At 51.6% G+C, this 22,605-nt stretch overlaps 1 long non-coding RNA gene across 1 annotated transcript in view; it reads right to left on the bottom strand.

Moving 5' to 3' along the window:
• The window catches only part of LOC145536425 (uncharacterized), a 325,058-nt gene that overhangs the window by 237,199 nt on the left and 65,254 nt on the right, over nt 1-22,605 (bottom strand). The window contains exons 35-46 of the long non-coding RNA XR_014075840.1: nt 22,412-22,527; nt 20,539-20,654; nt 18,617-18,732; nt 16,695-16,810; nt 14,822-14,937; nt 12,900-13,015; nt 10,977-11,092; nt 9,104-9,219; nt 7,182-7,297; nt 5,259-5,374; nt 3,385-3,500; nt 1,462-1,577 (exon numbers count right to left, since the gene is read on the bottom strand). This is a non-coding gene — a long non-coding RNA (uncharacterized LOC145536425). The remainder of the gene's footprint in view (nt 1-1,461; nt 1,578-3,384; nt 3,501-5,258; nt 5,375-7,181; nt 7,298-9,103; nt 9,220-10,976; nt 11,093-12,899; nt 13,016-14,821; nt 14,938-16,694; nt 16,811-18,616; nt 18,733-20,538; nt 20,655-22,411; nt 22,528-22,605) is intronic.

Raw genomic sequence — 22,605 nt, 5'->3', positions numbered from 1 at the left:
ATACCGATGCCCTTTTCTGCTCACCTACACTACTGGCCCTGAGGTTTCCGAAAAGAATAACCTGTTAGCCCTGCATGCACAGATACACAAACGTTCTCCCGCTCAGCACTTAATTGATTCCCATGAGGGATGAGTGTCCTGGCAGAAGGGACACATGACATAAGTCTAGGGTTTGTTCAGCACACTCAGTCACCTAGCTAGAAACAAGTTACCAAAGTGGACGGAGCCACTTAAGTAAGAGTGCTCTGTGGGGACCAATGTCTACACCTATTGCAAAAGGACCCATTATGACAGGAGCACACACTACGATGCACGGCTAGAACCTGGATGTATTCCACGTGGCAAGGGTTTTCAACCAAACCCTAATTCGTGAATCATCCAGGTAATTCTGATCCTAACCCTCATCAGTAACAACAAAGTGACAGAATCCATCACTTCCCGGTCTCCCCAGGAGGCAGCGGCCAGGCCACTCGCCTCAGAGTCCCAGAGGCTGCTGTGGACGTGGACCCAGAGTTGGACGGCTCCTCTGGATGCCCTTTTCCCTATGGTCTTCCAGCCCAGGAGAGCCCCCGAAAGAGGACACGGGTCTTTCCCCAACATTCCAGTGGAGCCAACCCAGCTGGCAGAGTTTGGAAGGTGTTTTTGGCTACCATGGGCCTTTCTGAACACGCAAAGGGCGGAGGGAGGCGCCCAGCTCCAGAGGGTGGCTGGCATTTCTGGAGCAACACTGCCAGCAAGCGGAACCATTTTGAGCAAGGCGTGCAGGCCCTTCCTGCGGATCCTGCTGGGGGAAGGCCTGTGAAGAGAGGCCCTGGGGAGTGAGGGTTTCGAGCACTCAGAAGATCCTGGGCGAACCTGACTGCCTGGCACCTCACCAGAGCCGGTGTGGGAGCAACAGGTAGTGCTGTTTGGGGCTGGGCTCGCCCAACGAGGAGCCCCTGGCTGTCAAGCCCTCGGGGGCGTGCTGTCGGTGGCGGCCATGTTCAGGAACAAGGCCCTGAAGCTCCTGCCACCGGCCACCTGGCCCATCCTGCAGGAAGGTTGCTCAGTCTCAGCATTAAGGACAGACCTCCATGGAACCAGTATAAACTGCACTAAAATACTTCAGAAAATCATCTTTCTGACCTGCAAAGGAGGAAAACACAAAGTACATCTGGGAATTCTCTTCCACAACCATCAGATGTGTGACATCGGCTCCAGGAAAATAATGGCCCTTGCCGGGCTTGAGTTTAAATGGAATTCGGGCACCTTTGAACTTGCAAATGGTTGATAGTTGAAGCAAACAGGGAAAACGTTTCTGACCATTACGATGATACAACTGTGGCGACGAACAATGCCTGAACACGCTAGTAACCAGACAGTAACCCGAGAAGTTCGGTGAGAGACCCGCCCCGAGAGAGGTGCCTACTGTTCAGAAGCGGGTAACGGAACCAAAGCACAACTGAGGGCTGTGTTACATACCTATGAGACGTCTGAAATCAGTGTCTGCTCTTCGTCTGTGCCTCAACGCTGGCTCCACACCAAGGCAACAAATGAGCCGTTGATCACTCTCTTTCATTATTTTAGGAATCCGCGACCTGAAAAGGAAAGAAAATACCGTTGAATACCTTTGCCACAGATGCAGATCAATATCCTCCAGGAAGAATTCGGTTTGAAAACGATAAGTAACCCACGAAAACAAAAAACACACCAGTCACCACAAAGTCCCATTAAGAGAAAACAAACCAAAACACCCGATCAAACCACACTACCTACCCCTAGGAGAAGTCAGCATAAATGTCTAGATGGTCTGGACCTTATACTGCAAACCCACTGTGATGTAACTCACTGTAACCATTTAGACTCAGTGTTGTGGACTGAGGCTGCGGTCTAACATACCGATGCCCTTTTCTGCTCACCTACACTACCGGCCCTGAGGTTTCCGAAAAGAATAACCTGTTAGCCCTGCATGCACAGATACACAAACGTTCTCCCGCTCAGCACTTAATTGATTCCCATGAGGGATGAGTGTCCTGGCAGAAGGGACACATGACATAAGTCTAGGGTTTGTTCAGCACACTCAGTCACCTAGCTAGAAACAAGTTACCAAAGTGGACGGAGCCACTTAAGTAAGAGTGCTCTGTGGGGACCAAAGTCTACACCTATTGCAAAAGGACCCATTATGACAGGAGCACACACTACGATGCACGGCTAGAACCTGGATGTATTCCACGTGGCAAGGGTTTTCAACCAAACGCTAATTCGTGAATCATCCAGGTAATTCTGATCCTAACCCTCATCAGTAACAACAAAGTGACAGAATCCATCACTTCCCGGTCTCCCCAGGAGGCAGCGGCCAGGCCACTCGCCTCAGAGTCCCAGAGACTGCTGTGGACGTGGACCCAGAGCTGGACGGCTCCTCTGGATGCCCTTCTCCCTATGGTCTTCCAGCCCAGGAGAGCCCCCGAAAGAGGACACGGGTCTTTCCCCAACATTCCAGTGGAGCCAACCCAGCTGGCAGAGTTTGGAAGGTGTTTTTGGCTACCATGGGCCTTTCTGAACACGCAAAGGGCGGAGGGAGGCGCCCAGCTCCAGAGGGTGGCTGGCATTTCTGGAGCAACACTGCCAGCAAGCGGAACCATTTTGAGCAAGGCGTGCAGGCCCTTCCTGCGGATCCTGCTGGGGGAAGGCCTGTGAAGAGAGGCCCTGGGGAGTGAGGGTTTCGAGCACTCAGAAGATCCTGGGCGAACCTGACTGCCTGGCACCTCACCAGAGCCGGTGTGGGAGCAACAGGTAGTGCTGTTTGGGGCCGGGCTCGCCCACCAAGGAGCCCCTGGCTGTCAAGCCCTCGGGGGCGTGCTGTCCGTGGCGGCCATGTTCAGGAACAAGGCGCTGAAGCTCCTGCCGCCGGCCACCTGGCCCATCCTGCAGGAAGGCTACTTTGGTAGGTTTAGAAGGACTCAGGTTGCTGAACTAACCATGCCTTTGCTCAGTCTCAGCATTAAGGACGGACCTCCATGGAACCAGTATAAACTGCACTAAAATACTTCAGAAAATCATCTTTCTGACCTGCAAAAGAGGAAAACACAAAGTACACCTGGGATTTCGCTTCCACACCCATCAGATGTGTGACATCGGCTCCAGGAAAATAATGGCCCTTGCCGGGCTTGAGTTTAAATGGAATTCGGGCACCTTTGAACTTGCAAATGGTTGATAGTTGAAGCAAACAGGGAAAACGTTTCTGATCAATACGATGATACAACTATGGCGACGAAGTATGCCTGAACACGCTACTAACCAGACAGTAACCCGAGAAGTTCAGTGAGAGACCTGCCCTGAGAGAGGTGCCTACTGTACAGAAGCGGGTAACGGAACCAAAGCACAACTGAGGGCTGTGTTACGTACCTATGAGACGTCTGAAATCAGTGTCTGCTCTTCGTCTGTGCCTCAACGCTGGCTCCACACCAAGGCAACATATGAGCCGTTGATCACTCTCTTTCATTATTTTAGCAAACCGCGACCTGAAGAGGAAACAAAATACCGTTGAATACCTTTGCCACAGATGCAGATCAATATCCTTCAGGAAGAATTCGGCTTGAAAACGATAAGTAACCAAGGAAAACAAAAAACACACCAGTCACCACAAAGTCCCATTAAGAGAAAACAAACCAAAACACCCGATCAAACCACACTACCTACCCCTAGGAGAAGTCAGCATAAATGTCTAGATGGTCTGGACCTTATACTGCAAACCCACTGTGATGTAACTCACTGTAACCATTTAGACTCAGTGTTGTGGACTGAGGCTGCGGTCTAACATACCGATGCCCTTTTCTGCTCACCTACACTACCGGCCCTGAGGTTTCCGAAAAGAATAACCTGTTAGCCCTGCATGCACAGATACACAAACGTTCTCCCGCTCAGCACTTAATTGATTCCCATGAGGGATGAGTGTCCTGGCAGAAGGGACACATGACATAAGTCTAGGGTTTGTTCAGCACACTCAGTCACCTAGCTAGAAACAAGTTACCAAAGTGGACGGAGCCACTTAAGTAAGAGTGCTCTGTGGGGACCAATGTCTACACCTATTGCAAAAGGACCCATTATGACAGGAGCACACACTACGATGCACGGCTAGAACCTGGATGTATTCCACGTGGCAAGGGTTTTCAACCAAACCCTAATTCGTGAATCATCCAGGTAATTCTGATCCTAACCCTCATCAGTAACAACAAAGTGACAGAATCCATCACTTCCCGGTCTCCCCAGGAGGCAGCGGCCAGGCCACTCGCCTCAGAGTCCCAGAGACTGCTGTGGACGTGGACCCAGAGTTGGACGGCTCCTCTGGATGCCCTTTTCCCTATGGTCTTCCAGCCCAGGAGAGCCCCCGAAAGAGGACACGGGTCTTTCCCCAACATTCCAGTGGAGCCAACCCAGCTGGCAGAGTTTGGAAGGTGTTTTTGGCTACCATGGGCCTTTCTGAACACGCAAAGGGCGGAGGGAGGCGCCCAGCTCCAGAGGGTGGCTGGCATTTCTGGAGCAACACTGCCAGCAAGCGGAACCATTTTGAGCAAGGCGTGCAGGCCCTTCCTGCGGATCCTGCTGGGGGAAGGCCTGTGAAGAGAGGCCCTGGGGAGTGAGGGTTTCGAGCACTCAGAAGATCCTGGGCGAACCTGACTGCCTGGCACCTCACCAGAGCCGGTGTGGGAGCAACAGGTAGTGCTGTTTGGGGCCGGGCTCGCCCAACGAGGAGCCCCTGGCTGTCAAGCCCTCGGGGGCGTGGTGTCGGTGGCGGCCATGTTCAGGAACAAGGCCCTGAAGCTCCTGCCACCGGCCACCTGGCCCATCCTGCAGGAAGGTTGCTCAGTCTCAGCATTAAGGACAGACCTCCATGGAACCAGTATAAACTGCACTAAAATACTTCAGAAAATCATCTTTCTGACCTGCAAAGGAGGAAAACACAAAGTACATCTGGGAGTTCTCTTCCACAACCATCAGATGTGTGACATCGGCTCCAGGAAAATAATGGCCCTTGCCGGGCTTGAGTTTAAATGCAATTCGGGCACCTTTGAACTTGCAAATGGTTGATAGTTGAAGCAAACAGGGAAAACGTTTCTGACCATTACGATGATACAACTGTGGCGACGAACAATGCCTGAACACGCTAGTAACCAGACAGTAACCCGAGAAGTTCGGTGAGAGACCCGCCCCGAGAGAGGTGCCTACTGTTCAGAAGCGGGTAACGGAACCAAAGCACAACTGAGGGCTGTGTTACGTACCTATGAGACGTCTGAAATCAGTGTCTGCTCTTCGTCTGTGCCTCAACGCTGGCTCCACACCAAGGCAACAAATGAGCCGTTGATCACTCTCTTTCATTATTTTAGGAAACCGCGACCTGAAAAGGAAAGAAAATACCGTTGAATACCTTTGCCACAGATGCAGATCAATATCCTTCAGGAAGAATTCGGTTTGAAAACGATAAGTAACCCACGAAAACAAAAAACACACCAGTCACCACAAAGTCCCATTAAGAGAAAACAAACCAAAACACCCGATCAAACCACACTACCTACCCCTAGGAGAAGTCAGCATAAATGTCTAGATGGTCTGGACCTTATACTGCAAACCCACTGTGATGTAACTCACTGTAACCATTTAGACTCAGTGTTGTGGACTGAGGCTGCGGTCTAACATACCGATGCCCTTTTCTGCTCACCTACACTACCGGCCCTGAGGTTTCCGAAAAGAATAACCTGTTAGCCCTGCATGCACAGATACACAAACGTTCTCCCGCTCAGCACTTAATTGATTCCCATGAGGGATGAGTGTCCTGGCAGAAGGGACACATGACATAAGTCTAGGGTTTGTTCAGCACACTCAGTCACCTAGCTAGAAACAAGTTACCAAAGTGGACGGAGCCACTTAAGTAAGAGTGCTCTGTGGGGACCAATGTCTACACCTATTGCAAAAGGACCCATTATGACAGGAGTACACACTACGATGCACGGCTAGAACCTGGATGTATTCCACGTGGCAAGGGTTTTCAACCAAACCCTAATTCGTGAATCATCCAGGTAATTCTGATCCTAACCCTCATCAGTAACAACAAAGTGACAGAATCCATCACTTCCCGGTCTCCCCAGGAGGCAGCGGCCAGGCCACTCGCCTCAGAGTCCCAGAGACTGCTGTGGACGTGAACCCAGAGTTGGACGGCTCCTCTGGATGCCCTTTTCCCTATGGTCTTCCAGCCCAGGAGAGCCCACGAAAGAGGACACGGGTCTTTCCCCAACATTCCAGTGGAGCCAACCCAGCTGGCAGAGTTTGGAAGGTGTTTTTGGCTACCATGGGCCTTTCTGAACACGCAAAGGGCGGAGGGAGGCGCCCAGCTCCAGAGGGTGGCTGGCATTTCTGGAGCAACACTGCCAGCAAGCGGAACCATTTTGAGCAAGGCGTGCAGGCCCTTCCTGCGGATCCTGCTGGGGGAAGGCCTGTGAAGAGAGGCCCTGGGGACTGAGGGTTTCGAGCACTCAGAAGATCCTGGGCGAACCTGACTGCCTGGCACCTCACCAGAGCCGGTGTGGGAGCAACAGGTACTGCTGTTTGGGGCCGGGCTCGCCCACCAAGGAGCCCCTGGCTGTCAAGCCCTCGGGGGCGTGCTGTCGGTGGCGGCCATGTTCAGGAACAAGGCGCTGAAGCTCGTGCCGCCGGCCACCTGGCCCATCCTGCAGGAAGGCTACTTCGGTAGGTTTAGAAGGACTCAGGTTGCTGAACTAACCATGCCTTTGCTCAGTCTCAGCATTAAGGACGGACCTCCATGGAACCAGTATAAACTGCACTAAAATACTTCAGAAAATCATCTTTCTGACCTGCAAAGGAGGAAAACACAAAGTACACCTGGGAGTTCGCTTCCACACCCATCAGATGTGTGACATCGGCTCCAGGAAAATAATGGCCCTTGCCGGGCTTGAGTTTAAATGGAATTCGGGCACCTTTGAACTTGCAAATGGTTGGTAGTTGAAGCAAACAGGGAAAACGTTTCTGATCATTACGATGATACAACTATGGCGACGAAGTATGCCTGAACACGCTACTAACCAGACAGTAACCCGAGAAGTTCAGTGAGAGACCTGCCCTGAGAGAGGTGCCTACTCTTCAGAAGCGGGTAACGGAACCAAAGCACAACTGAGGGCTGTGTTACGTACCTATGAGACGTCTGAAATCAGTGTCTGCTCTTCGTCTGTGCCTCAACGCTGGCTCCACACCAAGGCAACATATGAGCCGTTGATCACTCTCTTTCATTATTTTAGCAAACCGCGACCTGAAGAGGAAAGAAAATACCGTTGAATACCTTTGCCACAGATGCAGATCAATATCCTTCAGGAAGAATTCGGCTTCAAAACGATAAGTAACCAACGAAAACAAAAAACACACCAGTCACCACAAAGTCCCATTAAGAGAAAACAAACCAAAACACCCGATCAAACCACACTACCTACCCCTAGGAGAAGTCAGCATAAATGTCTAGATGGTCTGGACCTTATACTGCAAACCCACTGTGATGTAACTCACTGTAACCATTTAGACTCAGTGTTGTGGACTGAGGCTGCGGTCTAACATACCGATGCCCTTTTCTGCTCACCTACACTACCGGCCCTGAGGTTTCCGAAAAGAATAACCTGTTAGCCCTGCATGCACAGATACACAAACGTTCTCCCGCTCAGCACTTAATTGATTCCCATGAGGGATGAGTGTCCTGGCAGAAGGGACACATGACATAAGTCTAGGGTTTGTTCAGCACACTCAGTCACCTAGCTAGAAACAAGTTACCAAAGTGGACGGAGCCACTTAAGTAAGAGTGCTCTGTGGGGACCAATGTCTACACCTATTGCAAAAGGACCCATTATGACAGGAGCACACACTACGATGCACGGCTAGAACCTGGATGTATTCCACGTGGCAAGGGTTTTCAACCAAACCCTAATTCGTGAATCATCCAGGTAATTCTGATCCTAACCCTCATCAGTAACAACAAAGTGACAGAATCCATCACTTCCCGGTCTCCCCACGAGGCAGCAGCCAGGCCACTCGCCTCAGAGTCCCAGAGACTGCTGTGGACGTGGACCCAGAGCTGGACGGCTCCTCTGGATGCCCTTCTCCCTATGGTCTTCCAGCCCTGAAGAGCCCCCGAAAGAGGACACAGGTCTTTCCCCAACATTCCAGTGGAGCCAACCCAGCTGGCAGAGTTTGGAAGGTGTTTTTGGCTACCATGGGCCTTTCTGAAGACGCAAAGGGCGGAGGGAGGCGCCCAGCTCCAGAGGGTGGCTGGCATTTCTGGAGCAACACTGCCAGCAAGCGGAACCATTTTGAGCAAGGCGTGCAGGCCCTTCCTGCGGATCCTGCTGGGGGAAAGCCTGTGAAGAGAGGCCCTGGGGAGTGAGGGTTTCGAGCACTCAGAAGATCCTGGGCGAACCTGACTGCCTGGCACCTCACCAGAGCCGGTGTGGGAGCAACAGGTAGTGCTGTTTGGGGCCGGGCTCGCCCACCAAGGAGCCCCTGGCTGTCAAGCCCTCGGGGGCGTGCTGTCGGTGGCGGCCATGTTCAGGAACAAGGCGCTGAAGCTCCTGCCGCCGGCCACCTGGCCCATCCTGCAGGAAGGCTACTTTGGTAGGTTTAGAAGGACTCAGGTTGCTGAACTAACCATGCCTTTGCTCAGTCTCAGCATTAAGGACGGACCTCCATGGAACCAGTATAAACTGCACTAAAATACTTCAGAAAATCATCTTTCTGACCTGCAAAGGAGGAAAACACAAAGTACACCTGGGAGTTCGCTTCCACACCCATCAGATGTGTGACATCGGCTCCAGGAAAATAATGGCCCTTGCCGGGCTTGAGTTTAAATGCAATTCGGGCACCTTTGAACTTGCAAAGGGTTGGTAGTTGAAGCAAACAGGGAAAACGTTTCTGATCATTACGATGATACAACTATGGCGACGAAGTATGCCTGAACACGCTACTAACCAGACAGTAACCCGAGAAGTTCAGTGAGAGACCTGCCCTGAGAGAGGTGCCTACTCTTCAGAAGCGGGTAACGGAACCAAAGCACAATGAGGGCTGTGTTACGTACCTATGAGACGTCTGAAATCAGTGTCTGCTCTTCGTCTGTGCCTCAACGATGGCTCCACACCAAGGCAACATATGAGCCGTTGATCACTCTCTTTCATTATTTTAGCAAACCGCGACCTGAAGAGGAAAGAAAATACCGTTGAATACCTTTGCCACAGATGCAGATCAATATCCTTCAGGAAGAATTCGGCTTCAAAACGATAAGTAACCAACGAAAACAAAAAACACACCAGTCACCACAAAGTCCCATTAGGAGAAAACAAACCAAAACACCCGATCAAACCACACTACCTACCCCTAGGAGAAGTCAGCATAAATGTCTAGATGGTCTGGACCTTATACTGCAAACCCACTGTGATGTAACTCACTGTAACCATTTAGACTCAGTGTTGTGGACTGAGGCTGCGGTCTAACATACCGATGCCCTTTTCTGCTCACCTACACTACCGGCCCTGAGGTTTCCGAAAAGAATAACCTGTTAGCCCTGCATGTACAGATACACAAACGTTCTCCCGCTCAGCACTTAATTGATTCCCATGAGGGATGAGTGTCCTGGCAGAAGGGACACATGACATAAGTCTAGGGTTTGTTCAGCACACTCAGTCACCTAGCTAGAAACAAGTTACCAAAGTGCACGGAGCCACTTAAGTAAGAGTGCTCTGTGGGGACCAATGTCTACACCTATTGCAAAAGGACCCATTATGACAGGAGCACACACTACGATGCACGGCTAGAACCTGGATGTATTCCACGAGGCAAGGGTTTTCAACCAAACCCTAATTCGTGAATCATCCAGGTAATTCTGATCCTAACCCTCATCAGTAACAACAAAGTGACAGAATCCATCACTTCCCGGTCTCCCCAGGAGGCAGCGGCCAGGCCACTCGCCTCAGAGTCCCAGAGACTGCTGTGGACGTGGACCCAGAGCTGGACGGCTCCTCTGGATGCCCTTCTCCCTATGGTCTTCCAGCCCAGGAGAGCCCCCGAAAGAGGACACGGGTCTTTCCCCAACATTCCAGTGGAGCCAACCCAGCTGGCAGAGTTTGGAAGGTGTTTTTGGCTACCATGGGCCTTTCTGAACACGCAAAGGGCGGAGGGAGGCGCCCAGCTCCAGAGGGTGGCTGGCATTTCTGGAGCAACACTGCCAGCAAGCGGAACCATTTTGAGCAAGGCGTGCAGGCCCTTCCTGCGGATCCTGCTGGGGGAAGGCCTGTGAAGAGAGGCCCTGGGGAGTGAGGGTTTCTAGCACTCAGAAGATCCTGGGCGAACCTGACTGCCTGGCACCTCACCAGAGCCGGTGTGGGAGCAACAGGTAGTGCTGTTTGGGGCCGGGCTCGCCCACCAAGGAGCCCCTGGCTGTCAAGCCCTCGGGGGCGTGGTGTCAGTGGCGGCCATGTTCAGGAACAAGGCCCTGAAGCTCCTGCCACCGGCCACCTGGCCCATCCTGCAGGAAGGTTGCTCAGTCTCAGCATTAAGGACAGACCTCCATGGAACCAGTATAAACTGCACTAAAATACTTCAGAAAATCATCTTTCTGACCTGCAAAGGAGGAAAACACAAAGTACATCTGGGAGTTCTCTTCCACAACCATCAGATGTGTGACATCGGCTCCAGGAAAATAATGGCCTTTGCGGGCTTGAGTTTAAATGGAATTCGGGCACCTTTGAAATTGCAAATGGTTGATAGTTGAAGCAAACAGGGAAAACGTTTCTGACCATTACGATGATACAACTGTGGCGACGAACAATGCCTGAACACGCTAGTAACCAGACAGTAATCCGAGAAGTTCGGTGAGAGACCCGCCCCGAGAGAGGTGCCTACTGTTCAGAAGCGGGTAACGGAACCAAAGCACAACTGAGGGCTGTGTTACGTACCTATGAGACGTCTGAAATCAGTGTCTGCTCTTCGTCTGTGCCTCAACGCTGGCTCCACACCAAGGCAACAAATGAGCCGTTGATCACTCTCTTTCATTATTTTAGGAAACCGCGACCTGAAAAGGAAAGAAAATACCGTTGAATACCTTTGCCACAGATGCAGATCAATATCCTTCAGGAAGAATTCGGTTTGAAAACGATAAGTAACCCACGAAAACAAAAAACACACCAGTCACCACAAAGTCCCATTAAGAGAAAACAAACCAAAACACCCGATCAAACCACACTACCTACCCCTAGGAGAAGTCAGCATAAATGTCTAGATGGTCTGGACCTTATACTGCAAACCCACTGTGATGTAACTCACTGTAACCATTTAGACTCAGTGTTGTGGACTGAGGCTGCGGTCTAACATACCGATGCCCTTTTCTGCTCACCTACACTACCGGCCCTGAGGTTTCCGAAAAGAATAACCTGTTAGCCCTGCATGCACAGATACACAAACGTTCTCCCGCTCAGCACTTAATTGATTCCCATGAGGGATGAGTGTCCTGGCAGAAGGGACACATGACATAAGTCTAGGGTTTGTTCAGCACACTCAGTCACCTAGCTAGAAACAAGTTACCAAAGTGGACGGAGCCACTTAAGTAAGAGTGCTCTGTGGGGACCAATGTCTACACCTATTGCAAAAGGACCCATTATGACAGGAGCACACACTACGATGCACGGCTAGAACCTGGATGTATTCCACGTGGCAAGGGTTTTCAACCAAACCCTAATTCGTGAATCATCCAGGTAATTCTGATCCTAACCCTCATCAGTAACAACAAAGTGACAGAATCCATCACTTCCCGGTCTCCCCAGGAGGCAGCGGCCAGGCCACTCGCCTCAGAGTTCCAGAGGCTGCTGTGGACGTGGACCCAGAGTTGGACGGCTCCTCTGGATGCCCTTCTCCCTATGGTCTTCCAGCCCAGGAGAGCCCCCGAAAAAGGACACAGGTATTTCCCCAACATTCCAGTGGAGCCAACCCAGCTGGCAGAGTTTGGAAGGTGTTTTTGGCTACCATGGGCCTTTCTGAACACGCAAAGGGCGGAGGGAGGCGCCCAGCTCCAGAGGGTGGCTGGCATTTCTGGAGCAACACTGCCAGCAAGCGGAACCATTTTGAGCAAGGCGTGCAGGCCCTTCCTGCGGATCCTGCTGGGGGAAGGCCTGTGAAGAGAGGCCCTGGGGAGTGAGGGTTTCGAGCACTCAGAAGATCCTGGGCGAACCTGACTGCCTGGCACCTCACCAGAGCCGGTGTGGGGGCAACAGGTAGTGCTGTTTGGGGCCGGGCTCGCCCACCAAGGAGCCCCTGGCTGTCAAGCCCTCGGGGGCGTGCTGTCGGTGGCGGCCATGTTCAGGAACAAGGCGCTGAAGCTCGTGCCGCCGGCCACCTGGCCCATCCTGCAGGAAGGCTACTTCGGTAGGTTTAGAAGGACTCAGGTTGCTGAACTAACCATGCCTTTGCTCAGTCTCAGCATTAAGGACGGACCTCCATGGAACCAGTATAAACTGCACTAAAATACTTCAGAAAATCATCTTTCTGACCTGCAAAGGAGGAAAACACAAAGTACACCTGGGCTTTCGCTTCCACACCCATCAGATGTGTGACATCGGCTCCAGGAAAATAATGGCCCTTGCCGGGCTTGAGTTTAAATGGAATTCGGGCACCTTTGAACTTGCAAATGGTTGGTAGTTGAAGCAAACAGGGAAAACGTTTCTGATCATTACGATGATACAACTATGGCGACGAAGTATGCCTGAACACGCTACTAACCAGACAGTAACCCGAGAAGTTCAGTGAGAGACCTGCCCTGAGAGAGGTGCCTACTCTTCAGAAGCGGGTAACGGAACCAAAGCACAACTGAGGGCTGTGTTACGTACCTATGAGACGTCTGAAATCAGTGTCTGCTCTTCGTCTGTGCCTCAACGCTGGCTCCACACCAAGGCAACATATGAGCCGTTGATCACTCTCTTTCATTATTTTAGCAAACCGCGACCTGAAGAGGAAAGAAAATACCGTTGAATACCTTTGCCACAGATGCAGATCAATATCCTTCAGGAAGAATTCGGCTTCAAAACGATAAGTAACCAACGAAAACAAAAAACACACCAGTCACCACAAAGTCCCATTAGGAGAAAACAAACCAAAACACCCGATCAAACCACACTACCTACCCCTAGGAGAAGTCAGCATAAATGTCTAGATGGTCTGGACCTTATACTGCAAACCCACTGTGATGTAACTCACTGTAACCATTTAGACTCAGTGTTGTGGACTGAGGCTGCGGTCTGACATACCGATGCCCTTTTCTGCTCACCTACACTACCGGCCCTGAGGTTTCCGAAAAGAATAACCTGTTAGCCCTGCATGCACAGATACACAAACGTTCTCCCGCTCAGCACTTAATTGATTCCCATGAGGGATGAGTGTCCTGGCAGAAGGGACACATGACATAAGTCTAGGGTTTGTTCAGCACACTCAGTCACCTAGCTAGAAACAAGTTACCAAAGTGGACGGAGCCACTTAAGTAAGAGTGCTCTGTGGGGACCAATGTCTACACCTATTGCAAAAGGACCCATTATGACAGGAGCACACACTACGATGCACGGCTAGAACCTGGATGTATTCCACGTGGCAAGGGTTTTCAACCAAACCCTAATTCGTGAATCATCCAGGTAATTCTGATCCTAACCCTCATCAGTAACAACAAAGTGACAGAATCCATCACTTCCCGGTCTCCCCAGGAGGCAGCAGCCAGGCCACTCGCCTCAGAGTCCCAGAGACTGCTGTGGACGTGGACCCAGAGCTGGACGGCTCCTCTGGATGCCCTTCTCCCTATGGTCTTCCAGCCCTGAAGAGCCCCCGAAAGAGGACACAGGTCTTTCCCCAACATTCCAGTGGAGCCAACCCAGCTGGCAGAGTTTGGAAGGTGTTTTTGGCTACCATGGGCCTTTCTGAAGACGCAAAGGGCGGAGGGAGGCGCCCAGCTCCAGAGGGTGGCTGGCATTTCTGGAGCAACACTGCCAGCAAGCGGAACCATTTTGAGCAAGGCGTGCAGGCCCTTCCTGCGGATCCTGCTGGGGGAAAGCCTGTGAAGAGAGGCCCTGGGGAGTGAGGGTTTCGAGCACTCAGAAGATCCTGGGCGAACCTGACTGCCTGGCACCTCACCAGAGCCGGTGTGGGAGCAACAGGTAGTGCTGTTTGGGGCCGGGCTCGCCCACCAAGGAGCCCCTGGCTGTCAAGCCCTCGGGGGCGTGCTGTCGGTGGCGGCCATGTTCAGAAACAAGGCGCTGAAGCTCCTGCCGCCGGCCACCTGGCCCATCCTGCAGGAAGGCTACTTTGGTAGGTTTAGAAGGACTCAGGTTGCTGAACTAACCATGCCTTTGCTCAGTCTCAGCATTAAGGACGGACCTCCATGGAACCAGTATAAACTGCACTAAAATACTTCAGAAAATCATCTTTCTGACCTGCAAAGGAGGAAAACACAAAGTACACCTGGGAGTTCGCTTCCACACCCATCAGATGTGTGACATCGGCTCCAGGAAAATAATGGCCCTTGCCGGGCTTGAGTTTAAATGCAATTCGGGCACCTTTGAACTTGCAAAGGGTTGGTAGTTGAAGCAAACAGGGAAAACGTTTCTGATCATTACGATGATACAACTATGGCGACGAAGTATGCCTGAACACGCTACTAACCAGACAGTAACCCGAGAAGTTCAGTGAGAGACCTGCCCTGAGAGAGGTGCCTACTGTTCAGAAGCGGGTAACGGAACCAAAGCACAATGAGGGCTGTGTTACGTACCTATGAGACGTCTGAAATCAGTGTCTGCTCTTCGTCTGTGCCTCAACGATGGCTCCACACCAAGGCAACATATGAGCCGTTGATCACTCTCTTTCATTATTTTAGCAAACCGCGACCTGAAGAGGAAAGAAAATACCGTTGAATACCTTTGCCACAGATGCAGATCAATATCCTTCAGGAAGAATTCGGCTTCAAAACGATAAGTAACCAACGAAAACAAAAAACACACCAGTCACCACAAAGTCCCATTAGGAGAAAACAAACCAAAACACCCGATCAAACCACACTACCTACCCCTAGGAGAAGTCAGCATAAATGTCTAGATGGTCTGGACCTTATACTGCAAACCCACTGTGATGTAACTCACTGTAACCATTTAGACTCAGTGTTGTGGACTGAGGCTGCGGTCTAACATACCGATGCCCTTTTCTGCTCACCTACACTACCGGCCCTGAGGTTTCCGAAAAGAATAACCTGTTAGCCCTGCATGCACAGATACACAAACGTTCTCCCGCTCAGCACTTAATTGATTCCCATGAGGGATGAGTGTCCTGGCAGAAGGGACACATGACATAAGTCTAGGGTTTGTTCAGCACACTCAGTCACCTAGCTAGAAACAAGTTACCAAAGTGCACGGAGCCACTTAAGTAAGAGTGCTCTGTGGGGACCAATGTCTACACCTATTGCAAAAGGACCCATTATGACAGGAGCACACACTACGATGCACGGCTAGAACCTGGATGTATTCCACGAGGCAAGGGTTTTCAACCAAACCCTAATTCGTGAATCATCCAGGTAATTCTGATCCTAACCCTCATCAGTAACAACAAAGTGACAGAATCCATCACTTCCCGGTCTCCCCAGGAGGCAGCGGCCAGGCCACTCGCCTCAGAGTCCCAGAGACTGCTGTGGACGTGGACCCAGAGCTGGACGGCTCCTCTGGATGCCCTTCTCCCTATGGTCTTCCAGCCCAGGAGAGCCCCCGAAAGAGGACACGGGTCTTTCCCCAACATTCCAGTGGAGCCAACCCAGCTGGCAGAGTTTGGAAGGTGTTTTTGGCTACCATGGGCCTTTCTGAACACGCAAAGGGCGGAGGGAGGCGCCCAGCTCCAGAGGGTGGCTGGCATTTCTGGAGCAACACTGCCAGCAAGCGGAACCATTTTGAGCAAGGCGTGCAGGCCCTTCCTGCGGATCCTGCTGGGGGAAGGCCTGTGAAGAGAGGCCCTGGGGAGTGAGGGTTTCGAGCACTCAGAAGATCCTGGGCGAACCTGACTGCCTGGCACCTCACCAGAGCCGGTGTGGGAGCAACAGGTAGTGCTGTTTGGGGCCGGGCTCGCCCACCAAGGAGCCCCTGGCTGTCAAGCCCTCGGGGGCGTGGTGTCGGTGGCGGCCATGTTCAGGAACAAGGCCCTGAAGCTCCTGCCACCGGCCACCTGGCCCATCCTGCAGGAAGGTTGCTCAGTCTCAGCATTAAGGACAGACCTCCATGGAACCAGTATAAACTGCACTAAAATACTTCAGAAAATCATCTTTCTGACCTGCAAAGGAGGAAAACACAAAGTACATCTGGGAGTTCTCTTCCACAACCATCAGATGTGTGACATCGGCTCCAGGAAAATAATGGCCTTTGCGGGCTTGAGTTTAAATGGAATTCGGGCACGTTTGAAATTGCAAATGGTTGATAGTTGAAGCAAACAGGGAAAACGTTTCTGACCATTACGATGATACAACTGTGGCGACGAACAATGCCTGAACACGCTAGTAACCAGACAGTAACCCGAGAAGTTCGGTGAGAGACCCGCCCCGAGAGAGGTGCCTACTGTTCAGAAGCGGGTAACGGAACCAAAGCACAACTGAGGGCTGTGTTACGTACCTATGAGACGTCTGAAATCAGTGTCTGCTCTTCGTCTGTGCCTCAACGCTGGCTCCACACCAAGGCAACAAATGAGCCGTTGATCACTCTCTTTCATTATTTTAGGAAACCGAGACCTGAAAAGGAAAGAAAATACCGTTGAATACCTTTGCCACAGATGCAGATCAATATCCTTCAGGAAGAATTCGGTTTGAAAACGATAAGTAACCCACGAAAACAAAAAACACACCAGTCACCACAAAGTCCCATTAAGAGAAAACAAACCAAAACACCCGATCAAACCACACTACCTACCCCTAGGAGAAGTCAGCATAAATGTCTAGATGGTCTGGACCTTATACTGCAAACCCACTGTGATGTAACTCACTGTAACCATTTAGACTCAGTGTTGTGGACTGAGGCTGCGGTCTAACATACCGATGCCCTTTTCTGCTCACCTACACTACCGGCCCTGAGGTTTCCGAAAAGAATAACCTGTTAGCCCTGCATGCACAGATACACAAACGTTCTCCCGCTCAGCACTTAATTGATTCCCATGAGGGATGAGTGTCCTGGCAGAAGGGACACATGACATAAGTCTAGGGTTTGTTCAGCACACTCAGTCACCTAGCTAGAAACAAGTTACCAAAGTGGACGGAGCCACTTAAGTAAGAGTGCTCTGTGGGGACCAATGTCTACACCTATTGCAAAAGGACCCATTATGACAGGAGCACACACTACGATGCACGGCTAGAACCTGGATGTATTCCACGTGGCAAGGGTTTTCAACCAAACCCTAATTCGTGAATCATCCAGGTAATTCTGATCCTAACCCTCATCAGTAACAACAAAGTGACAGAATCCATCACTTCCCGGTCTCCCCAGGAGGCAGCGGCCAGGCCACTCGCCTCAGAGTTCCAGAGGCTGCTGTGGACGTGGACCCAGAGTTGGACGGCTCCTCTGGATGCCCTTCTCCCTATGGTCTTCCAGCCCAGGAGAGCCCCCGAAAAAGGACACAGGTATTTCCCCAACATTCCAGTGGAGCCAACCCAGCTGGCAGAGTTTGGAAGGTGTTTTTGGCTACCATGGGCCTTTCTGAACACGCAAAGGGCGGAGGGAGGCGCCCAGCTCCAGAGGGTGGCTGGCATTTCTGGAGCAACACTGCCAGCAAGCGGAACCATTTTGAGCAAGGCGTGCAGGCCCTTCCTGCGGATCCTGCTGGGGGAAAGCCTGTGAAGAGAGGCCCTGGGGAGTGAGGGTTTCGAGCACTCAGAAGATCCTGGGCGAACCTGACTGCCTGGCACCTCACCAGAGCCGGTGTGGGAGCAACAGGTAGTGCTGTTTGGGGCCGGGCTCGCCCACCAAGGAGCCCCTGGCTGTCAAGCCCTCGGGGGCGTGCTGTCGGTGGCGGCCATGTTCAGGAACAAGGCGCTGAAGCTCCTGCCGCCGGCCACCTGGCCCATCCTGCAGGAAGGCTACTTTGGTAGGTTTAGAAGGACTCAGGTTGCTGAACTAACCATGCCTTTGCTCAGTCTCAGCATTAAGGACGGACCTCCATGGAACCAGTATAAACTGCACTAAAATACTTCAGAAAATCATCTTTCTGACCTGCAAAGGAGGAAAACACAAAGTACACCTGGGAGTTCGCTTCCACACCCATCAGATGTGTGACATCGGCTCCAGGAAAATAATGGCCCTTGCCGGGCTTGAGTTTAAATGCAATTCGGGCACCTTTGAACTTGCAAAGGGTTGGTAGTTGAAGCAAACAGGGAAAACGTTTCTGATCATTACGATGATACAACTATGGCGACGAAGTATGCCTGAACACGCTACTAACCAGACAGTAACCCGAGAAGTTCAGTGAGAGACCTGCCCTGAGAGAGGTGCCTACTGTTCAGAAGCGGGTAACGGAACCAAAGCACAATGAGGGCTGTGTTACGTACCTATGAGACGTCTGAAATCAGTGTCTGCTCTTCGTCTGTGCCTCAACGATGGCTCCACACCAAGGCAACATATGAGCCGTTGATCACTCTCTTTCATTATTTTAGCAAACCGCGACCTGAAGAGGAAAGAAAATACCGTTGAATACCTTTGCCACAGATGCAGATCAATATCCTTCAGGAAGAATTCGGCTTCAAAACGATAAGTAACCAACGAAAACAAAAAACACACCAGTCACCACAAAGTCCGATTAGGAGAAAACAAACCAAAACACCCGATCAAACCACACTACCTACCCCTAGGAGAAGTCAGCATAAATGTCTAGATGGTCTGGACCTTATACTGCAAACCCACTGTGATGTAACTCACTGTAACCATTTAGACTCAGTGTTGTGGACTGAGGCTGCGGTCTAACATACCGATGCCCTTTTCTGCTCACCTACACTACCGGCCCTGAGGTTTCCGAAAAGAATAACCTGTTAGCCCTGCATGCACAGATACACAAACGTTCTCCCGCTCAGCACTTAATTGATTCCCATGAGGGATGAGTGTCCTGGCAGAAGGGACACATGACATAAGTCTAGGGTTTGTTCAGCACACTCAGTCACCTAGCTAGAAACAAGTTACCAAAGTGGACGGAGCCACTTAAGTAAGAGTGCTCTGTGGGGACCAATGTCTACACCTATTGCAAAAGGACCCATTATGACAGGAGCACACACTACGATGCACGGCTAGAACCTGGATGTATTCCACGTGGCAAGGGTTTTCAACCAAACCCTAATTCGTGAATCATCCAGGTAATTCTGATCCTAACCCTCATCAGTAACAACAAAGTGACAGAATCCATCACTTCCCGGTCTCCCCAGGAGGCAGCGGCCAGGCCACTCGCCTCAGAGTTCCAGAGGCTGCTGTGGACGTGGACCCAGAGTTGGACGGCTCCTCTGGATGCCCTTCTCCCTATGGTCTTCCAGCCCAGGAGAGCCCCCGAAAAAGGACACAGGTATTTCCCCAACATTCCAGTGGAGCCAACCCAGCTGGCAGAGTTTGGAAGGTGTTTTTGGCTACCATGGGCCTTTCTGAACACGCAAAGGGCGGAGGGAGGCGCCCAGCTCCAGAGGGTGGCTGGCATTTCTGGAGCAACACTGCCAGCAAGCGGAACCATTTTGAGCAAGGCGTGCAGGCCCTTCCTGCGGATCCTGCTGGGGGAAAGCCTGTGAAGAGAGGCCCTGGGGAGTGAGGGTTTCGAGCACTCAGAAGATCCTGGGCGAACCTGACTGCCTGGCACCTCACCAGAGCCGGTGTGGGAGCAACAGGTAGTGCTGTTTGGGGCCGGGCTCGCCCACCAAGGAGCCCCTGGCTGTCAAGCCCTCGGGGGCGTGCTGTCGGTGGCGGCCATGTTCAGGAACAAGGCGCTGAAGCTCCTGCCGCCGGCCACCTGGCCCATCCTGCAGGAAGGCTACTTTGGTAGGTTTAGAAGGACTCAGGTTGCTGAACTAACCATGCCTTTGCTCAGTCTCAGCATTAAGGACGGACCTCCATGGAACCAGTATAAACTGCACTAAAATACTTCAGAAAATCATCTTTCTGACCTGCAAAGGAGGAAAACACAAAGTACACCTGGGAGTTCGCTTCCACACCCATCAGATGTGTGACATCGGCTCCAGGAAAATAATGGCCCTTGCCGGGCTTGAGTTTAAATGCAATTCGGGCACCTTTGAACTTGCAAAGGGTTGGTAGTTGAAGCAAACAGGGAAAACGTTTCTGATCATTACGATGATACAACTATGGCGACGAAGTATGCCTGAACACGCTACTAACCAGACAGTAACCCGAGAAGTTCAGTGAGAGACCTGCCCTGAGAGAGGTGCCTACTGTTCAGAAGCGGGTAACGGAACCAAAGCACAATGAGGGCTGTGTTACGTACCTATGAGACGTCTGAAATCAGTGTCTGCTCTTCGTCTGTGCCTCAACGATGGCTCCACACCAAGGCAACATATGAGCCGTTGATCACTCTCTTTCATTATTTTAGCAAACCGCGACCTGAAGAGGAAAGAAAATACCGTTGAATACCTTTGCCACAGATGCAGATCAATATCCTTCAGGAAGAATTCGGCTTCAAAACGATAAGTAACCAACGAAAACAAAAAACACACCAGTCACCACAAAGTCCCATTAGGAGAAAACAAACCAAAACACCCGATCAAACCACACTACCTACCCCTAGGAGAAGTCAGCATAAATGTCTAGATGGTCTGGACCTTATACTGCAAACCCACTGTGATGTAACTCACTGTAACCATTTAGACTCAGTGTTGTGGACTGAGGCTGCGGTCTAACATACCGATGCCCTTTTCTGCTCACCTACACTACCGGCCCTGAGGTTTCCGAAAAGAATAACCTGTTAGCCCTGCATGTACAGATACACAAACGTTCTCCCGCTCAGCACTTAATTGATTCCCATGAGGGATGAGTGTCCTGGCAGAAGGGACACATGACATAAGTCTAGGGTTTGTTCAGCACACTCAGTCACCTAGCTAGAAACAAGTTACCAAAGTGCACGGAGCCACTTAAGTAAGAGTGCTCTGTGGGGACCAATGTCTACACCTATTGCAAAAGGACCCATTATGACAGGAGCACACACTACGATGCACGGCTAGAACCTGGATGTATTCCACGAGGCAAGGGTTTTCAACCAAACCCTAATTCGTGAATCATCCAGGTAATTCTGATCCTAACCCTCATCAGTAACAACAAAGTGACAGAATCCATCACTTCCCGGTCTCCCCAGGAGGCAGCGGCCAGGCCACTCGCCTCAGAGTCCCAGAGACTGCTGTGGACGTGGACCCAGAGCTGGACGGCTCCTCTGGATGCCCTTCTCCCTATGGTCTTCCAGCCCAGGAGAGCCCCCGAAAGAGGACACGGGTCTTTCCCCAACATTCCAGTGGAGCCAACCCAGCTGGCAGAGTTTGGAAGGTGTTTTTGGCTACCATGGGCCTTTCTGAACACGCAAAGGGCGGAGGGAGGCGCCCAGCTCCAGAGGGTGGCTGGCATTTCTGGAGCAACACTGCCAGCAAGCGGAACCATTTTGAGCAAGGCGTGCAGGCCCTTCCTGCGGATCCTGCTGGGGGAAGGCCTGTGAAGAGAGGCCCTGGGGAGTGAGGGTTTCGAGCACTCAGAAGATCCTGGGCGAACCTGACTGCCTGGCACCTCACCAGAGCCGGTGTGGGAGCAACAGGTAGTGCTGTTTGGGGCCGGGCTCGCCCACCAAGGAGCCCCTGGCTGTCAAGCCCTCGGGGGCGTGGTGTCGGTGGCGGCCATGTTCAGGAACAAGGCCCTGAAGCTCCTGCCACCGGCCACCTGGCCCATCCTGCAGGAAGGTTGCTCAGTCTCAGCATTAAGGACAGACCTCCATGGAACCAGTATAAACTGCACTAAAATACTTCAGAAAATCATCTTTCTGACCTGCAAAGGAGGAAAACACAAAGTACATCTGGGAGTTCTCTTCCACAACCATCAGATGTGTGACATCGGCTCCAGGAAAATAATGGCCTTTGCGGGCTTGAGTTTAAATGGAATTCGGGCACCTTTGAAATTGCAAATGGTTGATAGTTGAAGCAAACAGGGAAAACGTTTCTGACCATTACGATGATACAACTGTGGCGACGAACAATGCCTGAACACGCTAGTAACCAGACAGTAATCCGAGAAGTTCGGTGAGAGACCCGCCCCGAGAGAGGTGCCTACTGTTCAGAAGCGGGTAACGGAACCAAAGCACAACTGAGGGCTGTGTTACGTACCTATGAGACGTCTGAAATCAGTGTCTGCTCTTCGTCTGTGCCTCAACGCTGGCTCCACACCAAGGCAACAAATGAGCCGTTGATCACTCTCTTTCATTATTTTAGGAAACCGCGACCTGAAAAGGAAAGAAAATACCGTTGAATACCTTTGCCACAGATGCAGATCAATATCCTTCAGGAAGAATTCGGTTTGA

Source organism: Giraffa tippelskirchi, chromosome X (genome assembly GCF_054371585.1).
Source record: "Giraffa tippelskirchi isolate mGirTip1 chromosome X, T2T-mGirTip1v1.2.pri, whole genome shotgun sequence".
Lineage (NCBI taxonomy): Eukaryota > Metazoa > Chordata > Mammalia > Artiodactyla > Giraffidae > Giraffa > Giraffa tippelskirchi.
The sequence above is the reverse complement of the archived record's forward strand: the minus strand, read 5'-3'. Positions and strand labels throughout refer to the sequence as shown.